Source organism: Pristiophorus japonicus, chromosome Y (assembly GCF_044704955.1).
Source record: "Pristiophorus japonicus isolate sPriJap1 chromosome Y, sPriJap1.hap1, whole genome shotgun sequence".
NCBI classification, from domain to species: Eukaryota; Metazoa; Chordata; class Chondrichthyes; family Pristiophoridae; genus Pristiophorus; species Pristiophorus japonicus.
In genome coordinates, this window is record NC_092011.1 from 7,266,401 (window position 1) to 7,292,866 (window position 26,466).

The window sequence follows — 26,466 nt, forward strand, 5'->3', positions numbered from 1 at the left end:
CCCAAATCACAGGCCCCAGACACCAATCACAGACCCCAGACCCCAATCACAGACCACAGACCCCAATCACTGTGCCCAGACCCCATTCACAGACCCCAGACCCCAATCACAGACCGCAGACCCCAATCACAGACCCCAGACCACAATCACAGGGCTCAGAACCCAATCACAGACCCCAACCTCAATCACAGACCCCAGACCCCAATCACAGACCCCAGACCCCAATCACAGACCCAAGACAGCAATCACAGACCCCAGAACCCAATCAATGGGCCCAGACCCCAATCACAGACCCCAGACTTCAATCAAAGACCGCAGACCCCAATCACAGACCCCAGACCCCAATCACAGACTCCAGACCCCAATCACAGATCCAAGACCCCAATCACTGACCCCAGACCCCAATCACTGGGCACTGACCCCAATCACAGACCCCAGACCCCAATCATAGACCCCAGACACCAATCACAGACCCCAGACCCCAATCACAGACCCCAGACCCCACTCACAGACCCCAGACCTCAATCACTGTGCCCTGACCCCAATCACTGGGCCCTGACCCCAATCACAGACCTCAGACCTCAATCACAGACCCCAGACCCTAATCACAGGGCCCAGATTCCAATCACTGGGCCCTTATCACAATCACTGTGCCCTGACCCCAATTACAGACCCCAGACCCCAATCACTGGGCCCAGACCCCAATCACAGGGTCCTGACCCTAAACACAGAGCCCGGACCCCAATCACAGGGCCCAGACCCCAATCACAGGGCCCTAACCCCAATCACAGACCCCTGACCCCAATCACAGGCCCGTGACCCCAATCACTGGGCCCTGACCCCAATCACTGGGCCCAGACCCCAATCACCGGGCCCTGACACCAATCATAGACCCCAGACCCCAATCATAGTCCCCTGACCCCAATCACTGGGCCCTGACCCCAATCACTGGGCCGAAACCCCAATCACTGAGCCCAGACCCCAATCACAGACCCCAGACACCAATCAGAGACCCCACTTCTCAAACACTGGGCCCTGACCACAAACATGGGACCCAGACCACAATCACTGGGCCCTGACCCCAATCACTGGGCCCTGAACCCAATCACTGGGCCCTGACACCAATCACTGGGCCCTGACCCAAATCACTGGGCCCTGACCCCAATCACAGACCCCAGACCCCAATCACTGGGCCCTGACCCCAATCACAGGCCCCAGACCCAAATCACTGGGCCCTGACCCCAATCACTGGGCCCAGACCTCAATCAGAGACCCCAGACCCCAATCACAGACGCCAGACCCCAATCACAGTTCCCAGACACCAAACACAAACCCCAGACCCCAATCACTGGTCCCAGACCCCAATCACAGACCCCTGACCCCAATCACTGTGCCCTGACCCCAATCACTGCGACCAGACCCCAATCACTGGGCCCTGACCCCAATCATAGACCCCAGACCCCAATCTCAGACCTCAGTCCCCAATCACAGACCCCAGACTCTAATCACAGATACCAGACCCCAAACTCAGACCCCAGACCCCAATCACAGACCCCAGACCCCAATCACAGAACCCTGACCCCAATCGCAGAACCCAGACCCCAATTACAGACTCCAGACCCCAATCACAGACACCAGACCCCAATCACAGACCCCAGACCCTAATCACAGACCCCAGACACCAATCACTGGGCCCTGACCCCAATCACTGGGCCCTGACACCATTCCCAAACCCCAGACCACAATCACTGGGCCCAGACCCCAATCACAGGGCCCAGGCACCAATCACAGGGCCCTGACCACAAACAAACACCCCTGACCCCAATCACAGTGCCCTGACCCCAATCACTGGGCCCTGACCCCAAACACTGGGCCCAGACTCTAATCACCGGGCCCTGACACCAATCACAGGCCCCTGACCCCAATCACAGACCCCAGACCCCAATCATAGACCCCTTACCCCAATCACTGTGCCCTGACCCCAAACACGGGGTACAGACCCCAATCACTGGGCCCTGACCCCAATCACAGGGCCCAGACCCCAATCACAGGGCCCTAACCCCAATCACAGACCCCTGACCCCAATTATTGGCCCGTGACCCCAATCACTGGGCCCTGACCCCAATCACTGGGCCCAGACCCCAATCACCGGGCCCTGACCCCAATCATAGACCCCAGACCCCAATCATAGTCCCCTGACCCCAATCACTGGGCCCTGACCCCAATCACTGGGCCCAAACCCCAATCACTGAGCCCAGACCCCAATCACAGACCCCAGACACCAATCAGAGACCCCACTTCTCAAACACTGGGCACTGACCACAAACATGGGGCCCAGACCACAATCACTGGGCCCTGACTCCAATCACTGGGCCCTGAACCCAATCAGTGGGCCCTGACACCAATCACTGGGCCCTGACCCAAATCACTGGGCCCTGACCCCAATCACAGACCCCAGACCCCAATCACTGGGCCCTGACACCAATCACAGGCCCCAGACCCAAATCACTGGGCCCTGACCCCAATCACTGCGACCAGACACCAATCACTGGGCCCTGACCCCAATCACAGACCCCAGACCCCAATCTCAGAGCTCAGACCCCAATCACAGACCCCAGACTCTAATCACAGATACCAGACTACAAACTCAGACCCTAGACCCCAATCACAGATCCCCGACACCAATCACAGACCCCTGACCCCAATCACAGACCCCAGACCACAATCACAGACTCCAGACCCCAATCACAGACCCCAGACCCCAATCACAGACCCCAGACCCTAATCACAGACCCCAGACACCAATCACTGGGCCCTGACCCCAATCACTGGGCCCTGACACCAATCCCAAACCCCAGACCTCAATCACTGGGCCGAGACCCCAATCGCAGGGCCCAGACCCCAATCACAGGGCCCTGACCCCAATCACACACCCCTGACCCCAATCACAGGGCCCTGACCCCAATCACTGGGCCCTGACCCCAATCACTGGGCCCAGACTCCAATCATCGGGCCCTGACCCCAATCACTGGGCCCTGACCCCAATCACTGGTTCCTGACCCCAATCACAGACCCCAGTCCCCAATTTTAGACCCCTTACCCCAATCACTGTGCCCTGACCCCAAACACGGGGCACAGACACCAATCACTGGGCCCTGACCCCAATCACTGGGCCCTGACCCCAATCACTGGGCCCTGACCCAAATCACTGGGCTCTGACCCCAATCACAGACCCCAGACCCCAATCATAGACCCCTGAACCCAATCACTGGGCCCTGACCCCAATCAAAGGAACCAGACCCCAATCACTGGGACCAGACCCCAATTACCGGGCCCTGACACGAATCACTGGGCCCTGACCGCAAACTCAGACCCCAGACCCCAATCACAGACCCCAGACCCCAATCACAGACCCCTGACCCAAATCACAGACCCCAGACGCCAATCACAGACTCCAGACCCCAATCACAGACCCCAGACCCCAATTACAGACCCCGGACCCTAATCACAGACCACAGACCGCAATCACTGAGCCCTGACCCCAATCACTGGGCCCTGACCTCAATCCCAGACCCCGACCCCAATCACTGGGCCCAGACCCCAATCACAGGGCCCAGACCCCAATCACAGGGCCCTGACACCAATCACGCACCCCTGACCCCAATCACAGGGCCCTGACCCCAATCACTGGGCCCTGACATCAATCCCAGACCCCAGACCCCAATCACTGGGCCCAGACCCCAATCACAGGGCCCAAACCCCAATCACAGGGCCCTGACCCCAATCACACACACCTGACCCCAATCACAGGGCCCAGACTCCAATCACCGGGCCCTGACCCCAATTACTGGGCCCTGACACCAATTACTGGTCCCTGACTCCAATCACAGACCCCAGACCCCTATCATAGACCCCTTACCCCAATCACTGTGCCCTGATCCCAAACACGGTGCAGAGACCCCAATCACTGGGCCCTGACCCCAATCACTGGGCCCTGACCCCAATCACTAGGCCCTGACCCAAATCACTGGGCTCTGACCCCAATCACAGACCCCAGACCCCAATCACAAACCCCTGAACCCAATCACTGGGCCCTGACCCCAATCAAAGGGCCGAGACCCCAATCACTGGGACCAGACCCCAATCACCGGGCCCTGACACCAATCACTGGGCCCTGACCCCAAACTCAGACCCCAGACCCCAATCACAGACCCCAGACCCCAATCACAGACCCCTGACCCCAATCACAGACCCCAGACGCCAATCACAGACTCCAGACCGCAATCACAGAACCCAGAACCCAATCACAGACCACAGACCCTAATCACAGACCCCAGACCGCAATCACTGGGCCCTGACCCCAATCACGGGGCCCTAACCTCAATGCCAGACCCCAGACCCCAATCACTGGGCCCAGACCCCAATCACAGGGCCCAGACCCCAATCACAGGGCCCTGACCACAATCACACACCCCTGACACCAATCACAGGCCCCTGACCCCAATCACTGGTCCCTGACCCCAATCACTGGGCCCAGACACCAATCACTGGGCCCTGACCCCAATCACTGGGCCCTGACCCCAATCACTGGTCCCTGATCCCAATCACAGACCCCAGAACCCAATGATAGATCCCTTACCCCAATCACAGTGCCCTGACCCCAAACACGGGGCACAGACCACAATCACTGGGCCCTGACCACAATCACTGGGCCCTGACCCCAATCACTAGGCCCTGACCCAAATCACTGGGCTCTGACCCCAATCACAGACCCCAGACCCCAATCACAAACCCCTGAACCCAATCACTGGGCCCTGACCCCAATCAAAGGGCCGAGACCCCAATCACTGGGACCAGACCCCAATCACCGGGCCCTGACACCAATCACTGGGCCCTGACCCCAAACTCAGACCCCAGACCCCAATCACAGACCCCAGACCCCAATCACAGACCCCTGACCCCAATCACAGACCCCAGACGCCAATCACAGACTCCAGACCGCAATCACAGAACCCAGAACCCAATCACAGACCACAGACCCTAATCACAGACCCCAGACCGCAATCACTGGGCCCTGACCCCAATCACGGGGCCCTAACCTCAATGCCAGACCCCAGACCCCAATCACTGGGCCCAGACCCCAATCACAGGGCCCAGACCCCAATCACAGGGCCCTGACCACAATCACACACCCCTGACACCAATCACAGGCCCCTGACCCCAATCACTGGTCCCTGACCCCAATCACTGGGCCCAGACACCAATCACTGGGCCCTGACCCCAATCACTGGGCCCTGACCCCAATCACTGGTCCCTGATCCCAATCACAGACCCCAGAACCCAATGATAGATCCCTTACCCCAATCACAGTGCCCTGACCCCAAACACGGGGCACAGACCACAATCACTGGGCCCTGACCACAATCACTGGGCCCTGACCCCAATCACTGGGCCCTGACCCAAATCACGGGGCTCTGACAACAATCACAGACCCCAGACCCCAATCACAGACCCCTGAACCCAATCACTGTGCCCTGACCCCAATCACTGGGCCCAGACCCCAATCACTGGGACCAGACCCCAGTCACCGGGCCCTGACACCAATCATTGGGCCCTGACCCCAATCACTGGGCCAAGACCCCAATCACTGGACCCAGACACCAATCACAGGGCCCTGACCCCAATCACTGGGCCCTGACCCCAATCACAGACCCCTGACCACAATCACAGACCCCGACCCCAATCACTGAGCCCTGACCCCAATCACGGGGCCCAGACACCAATCACAGACCCCAGACCCCAATCACAGACCCCAGACACCAATCACTGGGCCCTGACCCCAGTCACTGGACCCTGACGCCAATCACAGACCCTAGAGCCTAATCACAGACCACAGACCGCAATCACTGAGCCCTGACCCCAATCACTGGGCCCAGACCCCAATCACAGGGCCCAGACCCCAATCACAGGGCCCTGACCCCAATCACACACCCCGGACCCCAATCACAGGGCCCAGACTCCAATCACCGGGCTCTGACCCCAATCACTTGGCCCTGACCCCAATCACTGGGCCCTGACCACAATCACAGACCCCAGACCCCAATCATAGACCTCTTACCCCAATCACTGTGCCCTGATCCCAAACACTGGGCACAGACCCCAATCACTGGGCCCTGACCCCAATCACTGGGACCTGACCCCAATCACTGGGCCCTGACCCAAATCACTGGGCTCTGACCCCAATCACAGACCCACGACCCCAATCACAGACCACTGAAACCAATCACTGGGCCCTGACCCCAATCACGGGGCCCTGACCTCAATCCCAGACCCCAGACCCCAATCACTGGGCCCAGAACCCAATCACAGGGCCCAGACCCCAATCACAGGGCCCTGACCACAATCACACACCCCTGACACCAATCACAGGCCCCTGACCCCAATCACTGGGCCCTGACCCCAATCACTGGGCCCAGACTCCAATCACCGGGCCCTGACCCCAATCACTGGGCCTTGACCCCAATCACTGGTCCCTGATCCCAATCACAGACCCCAGAACCCAATCATAGATCCCTTACCCCAATCACAGTGCCCTGACCCCAAACACGGGGCACAGACCCCAATCACTGGGCCCTGACCACAATCACTGGGCCCTGATCCCAATCACTGGGCCCTGACCCAAATCACGGGGCTCTGACAACAATCACAGACCCCAGACCCCAATCACAGACCCCTGAACACAATCACTGGGCCCTGACCCCAATCACTGGGCCCAGACCCCAATCACTGGGACCAGACCCCAGTCACCGGGCCCTGACACCAATCACTGGGCCCTGACCCCAATCACTGGGCACAGACCCCAATCACTGGACCCAGACACCAATCACAGGGCCCTGACCCCAATCACTGGGCCCTGACCCCAATCACAGACCCCTGACCACAATCACAGACCCCGACCCCAATCACTGAGCCCTGACCCCAATCACGGGGCCCAGACCCCAATCACAGACCCCAGACCCCAATCACAGACCCCAGACACCAATCACTGGGCCCTGACCCCAGTCACTGGGCCCTGACGCCAATCACAGACCCCAGACCCCAATCACAGACCCCAGACCCCAATCACAAACCCCAGAACCCAAAAACAGAGCCCAACCTCAATCACATACCCCTGACCCCAATCACAGACCCTTGACCCCAATCACAGGCCCCAGACCCCAATCACAGACACTTGACCCCTATCACAGACCCCAGACCCCAATCACAGTCCCCACACCCCAATCACAGACCCCAGACCCCAATCACAGGACCCAGACCCCAATCACAGACACTTGACCCCAATCACAGGCCCCAGACCCCAATCACAGTCCCCACACCCCAATCACAGACCCCAGACCCCAATCACAGACCGCAGACCCCAATCACAGACCCCAGACCACAATCACAGGGCTCAGAACCCAATCACAGACCCCAACCTCAATCACAGACCCCAGACCCCAATCACAGACCCCAGCCCCCAATCACAGACCCCTGACACCAATCACAGACACCAGACCCCAATCAATGAGCCCAGACCCCAATCACAGAAGGCAGACTTCAATCAAAGACCGCAGACCCCAATCACAGACCCCAGACCCCAATCACAGAACCCAGACCCCAATCACAGATCCCAGACCCCAATCACAGACCCCAGACCCCAATCACTGGGCACTGACCCCAATCACAGACCCCAGACCCCAATCATAGACCCCAGACCCCAATCACAGACCCCAGACCCCAATCACAGACCCCAGACCCCAATCACAGACCCCAGACCTCAATCACTGGGCCCTGACCCCAATCAATGGGCCCTGACCCCAATCACAGGGCCCTGACCCCAATCACAGACCCAAGACCTCAACCACAGACCCCAGATCCCAATCACAGAGCCCAGACCCCAATCACTGGGCCCTTATCACAATCACTGGGCCCTGACCCCAATCACAGACCCCAGACACCAATCACTGGGCCCAGACACCAATCACAGGGCCTTGACCACAATCACAGAGCCCTGACCCCAATCACAGGGCCCAGACCACAATCATAGGGCCCTAACCCTAATCACAGACCCCAGACCCCAATCACAGGCCCCAGACCCCAATCACAGACCCCAGACCACAATCACACGGCTCAGAACCCAATCACAGACCCCAACCTCAATCACAGTCCCCAGACCCCAATCAATGGGCCCAGAGCCCAATCACATACCCAAAATTCAATCAAAGACCGCAGACCCCAATCACAGACCCCAGACCCCAATCACAGACCCCAGACCCCAATCACAGATCCCAGACCCCAATCACAGACCCCAGACCCCAATCACTGGGCACTGACCACAATCACAGACCCAAGACCCAATCCTAGACCTCAGACCCCAATCACAGACCCCAGACCCCAATCACAGACCCCACACCCCAATCACAGACCCCAGACCTCAATCAATGTGCCCTGACCCCAATCACTCGGCCCTGACCCCAATCACAGGGCCCTGACCCCAATCACAGACCCCAGACCTCAATCACAGACCCCGACACCAATCACTGAGCCCTGACCCCAATCACGGGGCCCAGACCCCAATCACAGACCCCAGACCTCAATCACAGACCCCAGACCATAATCACAGGGCCCAGACCCCAATCACTGGTCCCTTATCACAATCACTGGGCCCTGACCCCAATCAAAGACCCCAGACCCCAATCATTGGGCCCAGACCCCAATCACAGGGCCCTGACCCCAATCACAGAACCCTGACTCCAATCACAGTGCCCAGACCCCAATCAAAGGACCCTAAACTCATTCACAGACCCCTGACGCCAATCACAGGCCCGTGACCCCAATCACTGGGTCCTGACCCCAATCACTGGGCCCAGACCCCAATCACCGGGCCCTGGCACCAATCACAGACCCCAGACCCCAATCACAGTCCCCTGACCCCAATCACTGGGCCCTGACCCCAATCACTGGGCCCAAACCCCAATCACTGAGCCCAGACCCCAATCAAAGTCCCCAGACACCAATCAGAGACCCCACATCTCAAACACTGGGCCCTGACCACAATCATGGGGCCCAGACCCCAATCACTGGGCCCTGACCCCAATCACTGGGCCCTGACCCCAATCACAGACCCCAGACCCCAATCACGGGGCCCTGACCCCAATCACTGGGCCCAGACCACAGTCACAGACCCCTGACCCCAATCACTGGGCCCAGACCCCAATCACAGGGCCCAGACCCCAATCACGGGGCCCTGACCCCAATCACTGGGCCCAGACCACAGTCACAGACCCCTGACCCCAATCACTGGGCCCAGACCCCAATCACAGGGCCCAGACTCCAATCACAGGGCCCTGACCACAATCACACACCCCTGACACCAATCACAGGCCCCTGACCCCAATTACTGGGCCCTGACTCCAATCACTGGGCCCAGACACCAACCACCGGGCCCTGACCCCAATCACTGGGCCCTGACCCCAATCACTGGTCCCTGATCCCAATCACAGACCCCAGAACCCAATGATAGATCCCTTACCCCAATCACAGTGCCCTGACCCCAAACACGGGGCACAGACCCCAATCACTGGGCCCTGACCACAATCACTGAGCCCTGATCCCAATCACTGGGCCCTGACCCAAATCACGGGGCTCTGACAACAATCACAGACCCCAGACCCCAATCACAGACCCCTGAACCCAATCACTGGGCCCTTACCCCAATCACTGAGCCCAGACCCCAATCACTGGGACCAGACCCCAGTCACCGGGCCCTGACACCAATCACTGGGTCCTGACCCCAATCACTGAGCCCAGACCCCAATCACTGGACCCAGACACCAATCACAGGGCCCTGACCCCAATCACTGGGCCCTGACCCCAATCACAGACCCCTGACCACAACCACAGACCCCGACCCCAATCACTGAGCCCTGACGCCAATCACGGGGCCCAGACTCCAATCACAGACCCCAGACCCCAATCACAGACCCCAGACACCAATCACTGGGCCCTGACCCCAGTCACTGGACCCTGACGCCAATCACAGACCCCAGACCCTAATCACAGACCACAGACCGCAATCACTGAGCCCTGACCCCAATCACTGGGACCTGACCTCAATCCCAGACCCCAGACCCCAATCACTGGGCCCAGACCCCAATCACAGGGCCCAGACCCCAATCACAGGGCCCTGACACCAATCACACACCCCTGACCCCAATCACTGAGCCCTGACCCCAATCACGGGGCCCAGACCCCAATCACAGACCCCAGACACCAATCACTGGGCCCTGACCCCAGTCACTGGTCCCTGACGCCAATCACAGACTCCAGACCCTAATTACAGACCACAGACCGCAATCACTGAGCCCTGACCCCAATCACTGGGCCCAGACCCCAATCACAGGGCCCAGACCCCAATCACAGGGCCTTCACACCAATCACACACCCCTGACCCCAATCACAGGGCCCTGACCCCAATCACTGGGCCCTGACCTCAATCTCAGACCCCAAACCCCAATCACTGTGCCCAGACCCCAATCACAGCGCCCAGACCCCAATCACAGGGCCATGACCCCAATCACACACCCCGGACCCCAATCACAGGGCCCAGACTCCAATCACCGGGCCCTGACCCCAATCACTGGGCCCTGACCCCAATCACTGGACCCTGACCACAATCACAGATACCCAGACCCCAATCATAGACCTCTTACCCCAATCACTGTGCCCTGATCCCAAACACGGGGCACAGACCCCAATCACTGGGCCCTGACCCCAATCACTGGGCCCTGACCCCAATCACTGGGCCCTGACCCAAATCACTGGGCTCTGACCCCAATCACAGACCCACGACCCCAATCACAGACCCCTGAACACAATCACTGGGCCCTGACCCCAATCGCAGACCCCAGACGCCAATCACAGACTCCAGACCGCAATCACAGACCCCAGACCCCAATCACAGACCCCAGACCCTAATCACAGACCCCAGACTGCAATCACTGGGCCCTGACCCCAATCACGGGGCCCTGACCTCAATACCAGACCCCAGACCCCAATCATTGGGCCCAGAACCCAATCACAGGGCCCAGACCCCAATCACAGGGCCCTGACCACAATCACACACCCCTGACACCAATCACAGGCCCCTGGCCCCAATCACTGGGCCCTGACCCCAATCACTGGGCCCAGACTCCAATCACCGGGCCCTGACCCCAATCACTGGGCCTTGACCCCAATCACTGGGCCTTGACCCCAATCACTGGTCCCTGATCCCAATCACAGACCCCAGAACCCAATGATAGATCCCTTACCCCAATCACAGTGCCCTGACCCCAAACACGGGGCACAGACCCCAATCACTGGGCCCTGACCACAATCACTGGGCCCTGATCCCAATCACTGGGCCCTGACCCAAATCACGGGGCTCTGACAACAATCACAGACCCCAGACCCCAATCACAGACCCCTGAACCCAATCACTGGGCCCTGACCCCAATCACTGGGCCCAGACCCCAATCACTGGGACCAGACCCCAGTCACCGGGCCCTGACACCAATCACTGGGCCCTGACCCCAATCACTGGGCCCAGACCCCAATCACTGGACCCAGACACCAATCACAGGGCCCTGACCCCAATCACTGGGCCCTGACCCCAATCACAGACCCCTGACCACAATCACAGACCCCGACCCCAATCACTGAGCCCTGACCCCAATCACGGGGCCCAGACCCCAATCACAGACCCCAGACCCCAATCACAGACCCCAGACACCAATCACTGGGCCCTGACCCCAGTCACTGGGCCCTGACGCCAATCACAGACCCCAGACCCCAATCAAAGACCCCAGACCCCAATCACAAACCCCAGAACCCAAAAACAGAGCCCAACCTCAATCACATACCCCAGACCCCAATCACAGAACCTTGACCCCAATCACAGGCCCCAGACCCCAATCACAGACACTTGACCCCAATCACAGGCCCCAGACCCCAATCACAGTCCCCACACCCCAATCACAGACCCCAGACCCCAATCACAGGCCCCAGACCCCAATCACAGACACTTGACCCCAATCACAGGCCCCAGACCCCAATCACAGTCCCCACGCCCCAATCACAGACCCCAGACCCCAATCACAGACCGCAGACCCCAATCACAGACCCCAGACCACAATCACAGGGCTCACAACCCAATCACAGACGCCAACCTCAATCACAGACCCCAGACACCAATCATAGACCCCAGCCCCCAATCACAGACCCCTGACACCAATCACAGACACCAGACCCCAATCAATGAGCCCAGACCCCAATCACAGAACCCAGACTTCAATCAAAGACCGCAGACCCCAATCACAGACCCCAGACCCCAATCACAGACCCCAGACCCCAATCACAGATCCCAGACCCCAATCACAGACCCCAGACCCCAATCACTGGGCACTGACCCCAATCACAGACCCCAGACCCCAATCATAGACCCCAGACCCCAATCACAGACCCCAGACCCCAATCACAGACCCCAGACCCCAATCACAGACCCCAGACCTCAATCACTGGGCCCTGACCCCAATCACTGGGCCCTGACCCCAATCACAGGGCCCTGACCCCAATCACAGACCCCAGACACCAATCACTGGGCCCAGACACCAATCACAGGGCCTTGACCCCAATCACGGGGCCCAGACCCCAATCACAGACCCCAGACCTCAATCACAGACCCCAGACCATAATCACAGGGCCCAGACCCCAATCACTGGTCCCTTATCACAATCACTGGGCCCTGACCCCAATCAAAGACCCCAGACCCCAATCACTGGGCCCAGACCCCAATCACAGGGCCCTGACCCCAATCACAGAGCCCTGACTCCAATCACAGTGCCCAGACCCCAATCAAAGGACCCTAAACTCAATCACAGACCCCTGACGCCAATCACAGGCCCGTGACCCCAATCACTGGGTCCTGACCCCAATCACTGGGCCCAGACCCCAATCACCGGGCCCAGGCACCAATCACAGACCCCAGACCCCAATCACAGTCCCCTGACCCCAATCACTGGGCCCTGACCCCAATCACTGGGCCCAAACCCCAATCACTGAGCCCAGACCCCAATCAAAGTCCCCAGACACCAATCAGAGACCCCACATCTCAAACACTGGGCACTGACCACAATCATGGGGCCCAGACCCCAATCACTGGGCCCTGACCCCAATCACTGGGCCCTGACCCCAATCACAGACCCCAGACCCCAATCACGGGGCCCTGACCCCAATCACTGGGCCCAGACCACAGTCACAGACCCCTGACCCCAATCACTGGGCCCAGACCCCAATCACAGGGCCCAGACCACAATCACGGGGCCCTGACCCCAATCACTGGGCCCAGACCACAGGCACAGACCTCTGACCCCAATCACTGGGCCCAGACCCCAATCACAGGTCCCAGACTCCAATCACAGGGCCCTGACCACAATCACACACCCCTGACTCCAATCACAGACCCCAGAGCCTAATCACAGACCACAGACCGCAATCACTGAGCCCTGACCCCAATCACTGGGCCCAGACCCCAAACACAGGGCCCAGACCCCAATCACAGGGCCCTGACCCCAATCACACACCCCGGACCCCAATCACAGGGCCCAGACTCCAATCACCGGGCTCTGACCCCAATCACTGGGCCCTGACCCCAATCACTGGTCCCTGACCACAATCACAGACCCCAGACCCCAATCATAGACCTCTTACCCCAATCACTGTGCCCTGATCCCAAACACGGGGCACAGACCACAATCACTGGGCCCTGACCCCAATCACTTGGACCTGACCCCAATCACTGGGCCCTGACCCAAATCACTGGGCTCTGACCCCAATCACAGACCCACGACCCCAATCACAGACCACTGAACCCAATCACTGGGCCCTGACCCCAATCACGGGGCCCTGACCTCAATCCCAGACCCCAGACCCCAATCACTGGGCCCAGAACCCAATCACAGGGCCCAGACCCCAATCACAGGGCCCTGACCACAATCACACACCCCTGACACCAATCACAGGCCCCTGAACACAATCACTGGGCCCTGACCCCAATCACTGGGCCCAGACCCCAATCACTGGGACCAGACCCCAGTCACCGGGCCCTGACACCAATCACTGGGCCCTGACCCCAATCACTGGGCACAGACCCCAATCACTGGACCCAGACACCAATCACAGGGCCCTGACCCCAATCACTGGGCCCTGACCCCAATCACAGACCCCTGACCACAATCACAGACCCCGACCCCAATCACTGAGCCCTGACCCCAATCACGGGGCCCAGACCCCAATCACAGACCCCAGACCCCAATCACAGACCCCAGACACCAATCACTGGGCCCTGACCCCAGTCACTGGGCCCTGACGCCAATCACAGACCCCAGACCCCAATCACAGACCCCAGACCCCAATCACAAACCCCAGAACCCAAAAACAGAGCCCAACCTCAATCACATACCCCTGACCCCAATCACAGACCCTTGACCCCAATCACAGGCCCCAGACCCCAATCACAGACACTTGACCCCAATCACAGACCCCAGACCCCAATCACAGTCCCCACACCCCAATCACAGACCCCAGACCCCAATCACAGGACCCAGACCCCAATCACAGACACTTGACCCCAATCACAGGCCCCAGACCCCAATCACAGTCCCCACACCCCAATCACAGACCCCAGACCCCAATCACAGACCGCAGACCCCAATCACAGACCCCAGACCACAATCACAGGGCTCAGAACCCAATCACAGACCCCAACCTCAATCACAGACCCCAGACCCCAATCACCGACCCCAGCCCCCAATCACAGACCCCTGACACCAATCACATACACCAGACCCCAATCAATGAGCCCAGACCCCAATCACAGAAGGCAGACTTCAATCAAAGACCGCAGACCCCAATCACAGACCCCAGACCCCAATCACAGACCCCAGACCCCAATCACAGATCCCAGACCACAATCACAGACCCCAGACCCCAATCACTGGGCACTGACCCCAATCACAGACCCCAGACCCCAATCATAGACCCCAGACCCCAATCACAGACCACAGACCCCAATCACAGACCCCAGACCCCAATCACTGTGCCCTGATCCCAAACACGGGGCACAGACCACAATCACTGGGCCCTGACCCCAATAACTGGGACCTGACCCCAATCACTGGGCCCTGACCCAAATCACTGGGCTCTGACCCCAATCACAGACCCACGACCCCAATCACAGACCACTGAACCCAATCACTGGGCCCTGACCCCAATCACGGGGCCCTGACCTCAATCCCAGACCCCAGACCCCAATCACTGGGCCCAGAACCCAATCACAGGGCCCAGACCCCAATCACAGGGCCCTGACCACAATCACACACCCCTGACACCAATCACAGGCCCCTGAACACAATCACTGGGCCCTGACCCCAATCACTGGGCCCAGACCCCAATCACTGGGACCAGACCCCAGTCACCGGGCCCTGACACCAATCACTGGGCCCTGACCCCAATCACTGGGCACAGACCCCAATCACTGGACCCAGACACCAATCACAGGGCCCTGACCCCAATCACTGGGCCCTGACCCCAATCACAGACCCCTGACCACAATCACAGACCCCGACCCCAATCACTGAGCCCTGACCCCAATCACGGGGCCCAGACCCCAATCACAGACCCCAGACCCCAATCACAGACCCCAGACACCAATCACTGGGCCCTGACCCCAGTCACTGGGCCCTGACGCCAATCACAGACCCCAGACCCCAATCACAGACCCCAGACCCCAATCACAAACCCCAGAACCCAAAAACAGAGCCCAACCTCAATCACATACCCCTGACCCCAATCACAGACCCTTGACCCCAATCACAGGCCCCAGACCCCAATCACAGACACTTGACCCCAATCACAGAACCCAGACCCCAATCACAGTCCCCACACCCCAATCACAGACCCCAGACCCCATTCACAGGACCCAGACCCCAATCACAGACACTTGACCCCAATCACAGGCCCCAGACCCCAATCACAGTCCCCACACCCCAATCACAGACCCCAGACCCCAATCACAGACCGCAGACCCCAATCACAGACCCCAGACCACAATCACTGGGCTCAGAACCCAATCACAGACCCCAACCTCAATCACAGACCCCAGACCCCAATCACCGACCCCAGCCCCCAATCACAGACCCCTGACACCAATCACATACACCAGACCCCAGTCAATGAGCCCAGACCCCAATCACAGAAGGCAGACTTCAATCAAAGACCGCAGACCCCAATCACAGGCCCCAGACCCCAATCACAGACCCCAGACCCCAATCACAGATCTCAGACCCCAATCACAGACCCCAGACCCCAATCACTGGGCACTGACCCCAATCACAGACCCCAGACCCCAATCATAGACCCCAGACCCCAATCACAGACCCCAGACCCCAATCACAGACCCCAGACCCCAATCACAGACCCCAGACCTCAATCACTGGGCCCTGACACCAATCAATGGGCCCTGACCCCAATCACAGGGCCCTGACCCCAATCACAGACCCAAGACCTCAACCACAGACCCCAGATCCCAATCACAGGGCCCAGACCCCAATCACTGGGCCCTTATCACAATCACTGGGCCCTGACCCCAATCACAGACCCCAGACACCAATCACTGGGCCCAGACACCAATCACTGGGCCTTGACCCCAATCACAGAGCCCTGACCCCAATCACAGGGCCCAGACCACAATCATAGGGCCCTAACCCCAATCACAGACCCCAGACCCCAATCACAGGCCCCAGACCCCAATCACAGACCCCAGACCACAATCACACGGCTCAGAACCCAATCACAGACCCCAACCTCAATCACAGTCCCCAGACCCCAATCAATGGGCCCAGAGCCCAATCACATACCCAAAATTCAATCAAAGACCGCAGACCCCAATCACAGACCCCAGACCCCAATCACAGACCCCAGACCCCAATCACAGATCCCAGACCCCAATCACAGACCCCAGACCCCAATCACTGGGCACTGACCACAATCACAGACCCAAGACCCAATCCTAGACCTCAGACCCCAATCACAGACCCCAGACCCCAATCACAGACCCCAGACCCCAATCACAGACCCCAGACCTCAATCACTGTGCCGTGACCCCAATCACTCGGCCCTGACCCCAATCACAGGGCCCTGACCCCAATCACAGACCCCAGACCTCAATCACAGACCCCGACCCCAATCACTGAGCCCTGACCCCAATCACGGGGCCCAGACCCCAATCACAGACCCCAGACCTCAATCACAGACCCCAGACCATAATCACAGGGCCCAGACCCCAATCACTGGTCCCTTATCACAATCACTGGGCCCTGACCCCAATCAAAGACCCCAGACCCCAATCACTGGGCCCAGACCCCAATCACAGGGCCCTGACCCCAATCACAGAGCCCTGACTCCAATCACAGTGCCCAGACCCCAATCAAAGGACCCTAAACTCAATCACAGACCCCTGACGCCAATCACAGGCCCGTGACCCCAATCACAGGGTCCTGACCCCAATCACTGGGCCCAGACCCCAATCACCGGGCCCTGGCACCAATCACAGACCCCAGACCCCAATCACAGTCCCCTGACCCCAATCACTGTGCCCTGACCCCAATCACTGGGCCCAAACCCCAATCACTGAGCCCAGACCCCAATCAAAGTCCCCAGACACCAATCAGAGACCCCACATCTCAAACACTGGGCCCTGACCACAATCATGGGGCCCAGACCCCAATCACTGGGCCCTGACCCCAATCACTGGGCCCTGACCCCAATCACAGACCCCAGACCCCAATCACGGGGCCCTGACCCCAATCACTGGGCCCAGACCACAGTCACAGACCCCTGACCCCAATCACTGGGCCCAGACCCCAATCACAGGGCCCAGACCCCAATCACGGGGCCCTGACCCCAATCACTGGGCCCAGACCACAGGCACAGACCCCTGACCCCAATCACTGGGCCCAGACCCCAATCACAGGGCCCAGACTCCAATCACAGGGCCCTGACCACAATCACACACCCCTGACACCAATCACAGGCCCCTGACCCCAATTACTGGGCCCTGACTCCAATCACTGGGCCCAGACACCAATCACCGGGCCCTGACCCCAATCACTGGGCCCTGACCCCAATCACTGGTCCCTGATCCCAATCACAGACCCCAGAACTCAATGATAGATCCCTTACCCCAATCACAGTGCCCTGACCCCAAACACGGGGCACAGACCCCAATCACTGGGCCCTGACCACAATCACTGAGCCCTGATCCCAATCACTGGGCCCTGACCCAAATCACGGGGCTCTGACAACAATCACAGACCCCAGACCCCAATCACAGACCCCTGAACCCAATCACTGGGCCCTTACCCCAATCACTGAGCCCAGACCCCAATCACTGGGACCAGACCCCAGTCACCGGGCCCTGACACCAATCACTGGGTCCTGACCCCAATCACTGAGCCCAGACCCCAATCACTGGACCCAGACACCAATCACAGGGCCCTGACCCCAATCACTGGGCCCTGACCCCAATCACAGACCCCTGACCACAACCACAGACCCCGACCCCAATCACTGAGCCCTGACGCCAATCACGGGGCCCAGACTCCAATCACAGACCCCAGACCCCAATCACAGACCCCAGACACCAATCACTGGGCCCTGACCCCAGTCACTGGACCCTGACGCCAATCACAGACCCCAGACCCTAATCACAGACCACAGACCGCAATCACTGAGCCCTGACCCCAATCACTGGGACCTGACCTCAATCCCAGACCCCAGACCCCAATCACTGGGCCCAGACCCCAATCACAGGGCCCAGACCCCAATCACAGGGCCCTGACACCAATCACACACCCCTGACCCCAATCACTGAGCCCTGACCCCAATCACGGGGCCCAGACCCCAATCACAGACCCCAGACACCAATCACTGGGCCCTGACCCCAGTCACTGGTCCCTGACGCCAATCACAGACCCCAGACCCTAATCACAGACCACAGACCGCAATCACTGAGCCCTGACCCCAATCACTGGGCCCAGACCCCAATCACAGGGCCCAGACCCCAATCACAGGGCCTTGACACCAATCACACACCCCTGACCCCAATCACAGGGCCCTGACCCCAATCACTGTGCCCTGACCTCAATCCCAGACCCCAGACCCCAATCACTGGGCCCAGACCCCAATCACAGGGCCCAGACCCCAATCACAGGGCCCTGACCCCAATCACACACCCCGGACCCCAATCACAGGGCCCAGACTCCAATCACCGGGCCCTGACCCCAATCACTGGGCCCTGACCCCAATCACTGGACCCTGACCACAATCACAGATACCCAGACCCCAATCATAGACCTCTTACCCCAATCACTGTGCCCTGATCCCAAACACGGGGCACAGACCCCAATCACTGGGCCCTGACCCCAATCACTGGGCCCTGACCCCAATCACTGGGCCCTGACCCAAATCACTGGGCTCTGACCCCAATCACAGACCCACGACCCCAATCACAGACCCCTGAACACAATCACTGGGCCCTGACCCCAATCGCAGACCCCAGACGCCAATCACAGACTCCAGACCGCAATCACAGACCCCAGACCCCAATCACAGACCCCAGACCCTAATCACAGACCCCAGACTGCAATCACTGGGCCCTGACCCCAATCACGGGGCCCTGACCTCAATACCAGACCCCAGACCCCAATCATTGGGCCCAGAACCCAATCACAGGGCCCAGACCCCAATCACAGGGCCCTGACCACAATCACACACCCCTGACACCAATCGCAGGCCCCTGGCCCCAATCACTGGGCCCTGACCCCAATCACTGGGCCCAGACTCCAATCACCGGGCCCTGACCCCAATCACTGGGCCTTGACCCCAATCACTGGTCCCTGATCCCAATCACAGACCCCAGAACCCAATGATAGATCCCTTACCCCAATCACAGTGCCCTGACCCCAAACACGGGGCACAGACCCCAATCACTGGGCCCTGACCACAATCACTGGGCCCTGATCCCAATCACTGGGCCCTGACCCAAATCACGGGGCTCTGACAACAATCACAGACCCCAGACCCCAATCACAGACCCCTGAACCCAATCACTGGGCCCTGACCCCAATCACTGGGCCCAGACCCCAATCACTGGGACCAGACCCCAGTCACCGGGCCCTGACACCAATCACTGGGCCCTGACCCCAATCACTGGGCCCAGACCCCAATCACTGGAACCAGACACCAATCACAGGGCCCTGACCCCAATCACTGGGCCCTGACCCCAATCACAGACCCCTGACCACAATCACAGACCCCGACCCCAATCACTGAGCCCTGACCCCAATCACGGGGCCCAGACCCCAATCACAGACCCCAGACCCCAATCACAGACCCCAGACACCAATCACTGGGCCCTGACCCCAGTCACTGGGCCCTGACGCCAATCACAGACCCCAGACCCCAATCAAAGACCCCAGACCCCAATCACAAACCCCAGAACCCAAAAACAGAGCCCAACCTCAATCACATACCCCAGACCCCAATCACAGACCCTTGACCCCAATCACAGGCCCCAGACCCCAATCACAGACAATTGACCCCAATCACAGGCCCCAGACCCCAATCACAGTCCCCACACCCCAATCACAGACCCCAGACCCCAATCACAGGCCCCAGACCCCAATCACAGACACTTGACCCCAATCACAGGCCCCAGACCCCGATCACAGTCCCCACGCCCCAATCACAGACCCCAGACCCCAATCACAGACCGCAGACCCCAATCACAGACCCCAGACCACAATCACAGGGCTCACAACCCAATCACAGACGCCAACCTCAATCACAGACCCCAGACCCCAATCACAGACCCCAGCCCCCAATCACAGACCCCTGACACCAATCACAGACACCAGACCCCAATCAATGAGCCCAGACCCCAATCACAGAAGGCAGACTTCAATCAAAGACCGCAGACCCCAATCACAGACCCCAGACCCCAATCACAGACCCCAGACCCCAATCACAGATCCCAGACCCCAATCACAGACCCCAGACCCCAATCACTGGGCACTGACCCCAATCACAGACCCCAGACCCCAATCATAGACCCCAGACACCAATCACAGACCCAAGACCCCAATCACAGACCCCAGACCCCAATCACAGACCCCAGACCTCAATCACTGGGCCCTGACCCCAATCACTGGGCCCTGACCCCAATCACAGGGCCCTGACCCCAATCACAGACCCCAGGCACCAATCACTGGGCCCAGTCACCAATCACAGGGCCTTGACCCCAATCACGGGGCCCAGACCCCAATCACAGACCCCAGACCCCAATCATAGACCCCAGACCCCAATCACAGACCCCAGACCCCAATCACAGACCCCAGACCCCAATCACAGACCCCAGACCTCAATCACTGGGACCTGACCCCAATCACTGGGCCCTGACCCCAATCACAGGGCCCTGACCCCAATCACAGACCCCAGACACCAATCACTGGGCCCAGACACCAATCACAGGGCCTTGACCCCAATCACGGGGCCCAGACCCCAATCACAGACCCCAGACCTCAATCACAGACCCCAGACCATAATCACAGGGCCCAGACCCCAATCACTGGTCCCTTATCACAATCACTGGGCCCTGACCCCAATCAAAGACCCCAGACCCCAATCACTGGGCCCAGACCCCAATCACAGGGCCCTGACCCCAATCACAGAGCCCTGACTCCAATCAAAGTGCCCAGACCCCAATCAAAGGACCCTAAACTCAATCACAGACCCCTGACGCCAATCACAGGCCCGTGACCCCAATCACTGGGTCCTGACCCCAATCACTGGGCCCAGACCCCAATCACCGGGCCCTGGCACCAATCACAGACCCCAGACCCCAATCACAGTCCCCTGACCCCAATCACTGGGCCCTGACCCCAATCACTGGGCCCAAACCCCAATCACTGAGCCCAGACCCCAATCAAAGTCCCCAGACACCAATCAGAGACCCCACATCTCAAACACTGGGCCCTGACCACAATCATGGGGCCCAGACCCCAATCACTGCGCCCTGACCCCAATCACTGGGCCCTGACCCCAATCACAGACCCCAGACCCCAATCACGGGGCCCTGACCCCAATCACTGGGCCCAGATCACAGTCACAGACCCCTGACCCCAATCACTGGGCCCAGACCCCAATCACAGGGCCCAGACCCCAATCACGGGGCCCTGACCCCAATCACTGGGCCCAGACCACAGTCACAGACCCCTGACCCCAATCACTGGGCCCAGACCCCAATCACAGGGCCCAGACTCCAATCACAGGGCCCTGACCACAATCACACACCCCTGACACCAATCACAGGCCCCTGACCCCAATTACTGGGCCCTGACTCCAATCACTGGGCCCAGACACCAATCACCGGGCCCTGACCCCAATCACTGGGCCCTGACCCCAATCACTGGTCCCTGATCCCAATCACAGACCCCAGAACCCAATGATAGATCCCTTACCCCAATCAAAGTGCCCTGACCCCAAACACGGGGCACAGACCCCAATCACTGGGCCCTGACCACAATCACTGAGCCCTGATCCCAATCACTGGGCCCTGACCCAAATCACGGGGCTCTGACAACAATCACAGACCCCAGACCCCAATCACAGACCCCTGAACCCAATCACTGGGCCCTTACCCCAATCACTGAGCCCAGACCCCAATCACTGGGACCAGACCCCAGTCACCGGGCCCTGACACCAATCACTGGGTCCTGACCCCAATCACTGAGCCCAGACCCCAATCACTGGACCCAGACACCAATCACAGGGCCCTGACCCCAATCACTGGGCCCTGACCCCAATCACAGACCCCTGACCACAACCACAGACCCCGACCCCAATCACTGAGCCCTGACGCCAATCACGGGGCCCAGACTCCAATCACAGACCCCAGACCCCAATCACAGACCCCAGACACCAATCACTGGGCCCTGACCCCAGTCACTGGACCCTGACGCCAATCACAGACCCCAGACCCTAATCACAGACCACAGACCGCAATCACTGAGCCCTGACCCCAATCACTGGGACCTGACCTCAATCCCAGACCCCAGACCCCAATCACTGGGCCCAGACCCCAATCACAGGGCCCAGACCCCAATCACAGGGCCCTGACACCAATCACACATCCCTGACCCCAATCACTGAGCCCTGACCCCAATCACGGCGCCCAGACCCCAATCACAGACCCCAGACACCAATCACTGGGCCCTGACCCCAGTCACTGGTCCCTGACGCCAATCACAGACCCCAGACCCTAATCACAGACCACAGACCGCAATCACTGAGCCCTGACCCCAATCACTGGGCCCAGACCCCAATCACAGGGCCCAGACCCCAATCACAGGGCCTTCACACCAATCACACACCCCTGACCCCAATCACAGGGCCCTGACCCCAATCACTGGGCCCTGACCTCAATCCCAGACCCCAGACCCCAATCACTGGGCCCAGACCCCAATCACAGGGCCCAGACCCCAATCACAGGGCCCTGACCCCAATCACACACCCCGGACCCCAATCACAGGGCCCAGACTCCAATCACCGGGCCCTGACCCCAATCACTGGGCCCTGACCCCAATCACTGGACCCTGACCACAATCACAGATACCCAGACCCCAATCATAGACCTCTTACCCCAATCACTGTGCCCTGATCCCAAACACGGGGCACAGACCCCAATCACTGGGCCCTGACCCCAATCACTGGGCCCTGACCCCAATCACTGGGCCCTGACCCAAATCACTGGGCTCTGACCCCAATCACAGACCCACGACCCCAATCACAGACCCCTGAACACAATCACTGGGCCCTGACCCCAATCGCAGACCCCAGACGCCAATCACAGACTCCAGACCGCAATCACAGACCCCAGACCCCAATCACAGACCCCAGACCCTAATCACAGACCCCAGACTGCAATCACTGGGCCCTGACCCCAATCACGGGGCCCTGACCTCAATACCAGACCCCAGACGCCAATCATTGGGCCCAGAACCCAATCACAGGGCCCAGACCCCAATCACAGGGCCCTGACCACAATCACACACCCCTGACACCAATCACAGGCCCCTGGCCCCAATCACTGGGCCCTGACCCCAATCACTGGGCCCAGACTCCAATCACCGGGCCCTGACCCCAATCACTGGGCCTTGACCCCAATCACTGGTCCCTGATCCCAATCACAGACCCCAGAACCCAATGATAGATCCCTTACCCCAATCACAGTGCCCTGACCCCAAACACGGGGCACAGACCCCAATCACTGGGCCCTGACCACAATCACTGAGCCCTGATCCCAATCACTGGGCCCTGACCCAAATCACGGGGCTCTGGCAACAATCACAGACCCCAGACCCCAATCACAGACCCCTGAACCCAATCACTGGGCCCTTACCCCAATCACTGAGCCCAGACCCCAATCACTGGGACCAGACCCCAGTCACCGGGCCCTGACACCAATCACTGGGTCCTGACCCCAATCACTGAGCCCAGACCCCAATCACTGGACCCAGACACCAATCACAGGGCCCTGACCCCAATCACTGGGCCCTGACCCCAATCACAGACCCCTGACCACAACCACAGACCCCGACCCCAATCACTGAGCCCTGACGCCAATCACGGGGCCCAGACTCCAATCACAGACCCCAGACCCCAATCACAGACCCCAGACACCAATCACTGGGCCCTGACCCCAGTCACTGGACCCTGACGCCAATCACAGACCCCAGACCCTAATCACAGACCACAGACCGCAATCACTGAGCCCTGACCCCAATCACTGGGACCTGACCTCAATCCCAGACCCCAGACCCCAATCACTGGGCCCAGACCCCAATCACAGGGCCCAGACCCCAATCACAGGGCCCTGACACCAATCACACATCCCTGACCCCAATCACTGAGCCCTGACCCCAATCACGGCGCCCAGACCCCAATCACAGACCCCAGACACCAATCACTGGGCCCTGACCCCAGTCACTGGTCCCTGACGCCAATCACAGACCCCAGACCCTAATCACAGACCACAGACCGCAATCACTGAGCCCTGACCCCAATCACTGGGCCCAGACCCCAATCACAGGGCCCAGACCCCAATCACAGGGCCTTCACACCAATCACACACCCCTGACCCCAATCACAGGGCCCTGACCCCAATCACTGGGCCCTGACCTCAATCCCAGACCCCAGACCCCAATCACTGGGCCCAGACCCCAATCACAGGGCCCAGACCCCAATCACAGGGCCCTGACCCCAATCACACACCCCGGACCCCAATCACAGGGCCCAGACTCCAATCACCGGGCCCTGACCCCAATCACTGGGCCCTGACCCCAATCACTGGACCCTGACCACAATCACAGATACCCAGACCCCAATCATAGACCTCTTACCCCAATCACTGTGCCCTGATCCCAAACACGGGGCACAGACCCCAATCACTGGGCCCTGACCCCAATCACTGGGCCCTGACCCCAATCACTGGGCCCTGACCCAAATCACTGGGCTCTGACCCCAATCACAGACCCACGACCCCAATCACAGACCCCTGAACACAATCACTGGGCCCTGACCCCAATCGCAGACCCCAGACGCCAATCACAGACTCCAGACCGCAATCACAGACCCCAGACCCCAATCACAGACCCCAGACCCTAATCACAGACCCCAGACTGCAATCACTGGGCCCTGACCCCAATCACGGGGCCCTGACCTCAATACCAGACCCCAGACGCCAATCATTGGGCCCAGAACCCAATCACAGGGCCCAGACCCCAATCACAGGGCCCTGACCACAATCACACACCCCTGACACCAATCACAGGCCCCTGGCCCCAATCACTGGGCCCTGACCCCAATCACTGGGCCCAGACTCCAATCACCGGGCCCTGACCCCAATCACTGGGCCTTGACCCCAATCACTGGTCCCTGATCCCAATCACAGACCCCAGAACCCAATGATAGATCCCTTACCCCAATCACAGTGCCCTGACCCCAAACACGGGGCACAGACCCCAATCACTGGGCCCTGACCACAATCACTGGGCCCTGATCCCAATCACTGGGCCCTGACCCAAATCACGGGGCTCTGACAACAATCACAGACCCCAGACCCCAATCACAGACCCCTGAACCCAATCACTGGGCCCTGACCCCAATCACTGGGCCCAGACCCCAATCACTGGGACCAGACCCCAGTCACCGGGCCCTGACACCAATCACTGGGCCCTGACCCCAATCACTGGGCCCAGACCCCAATCATGG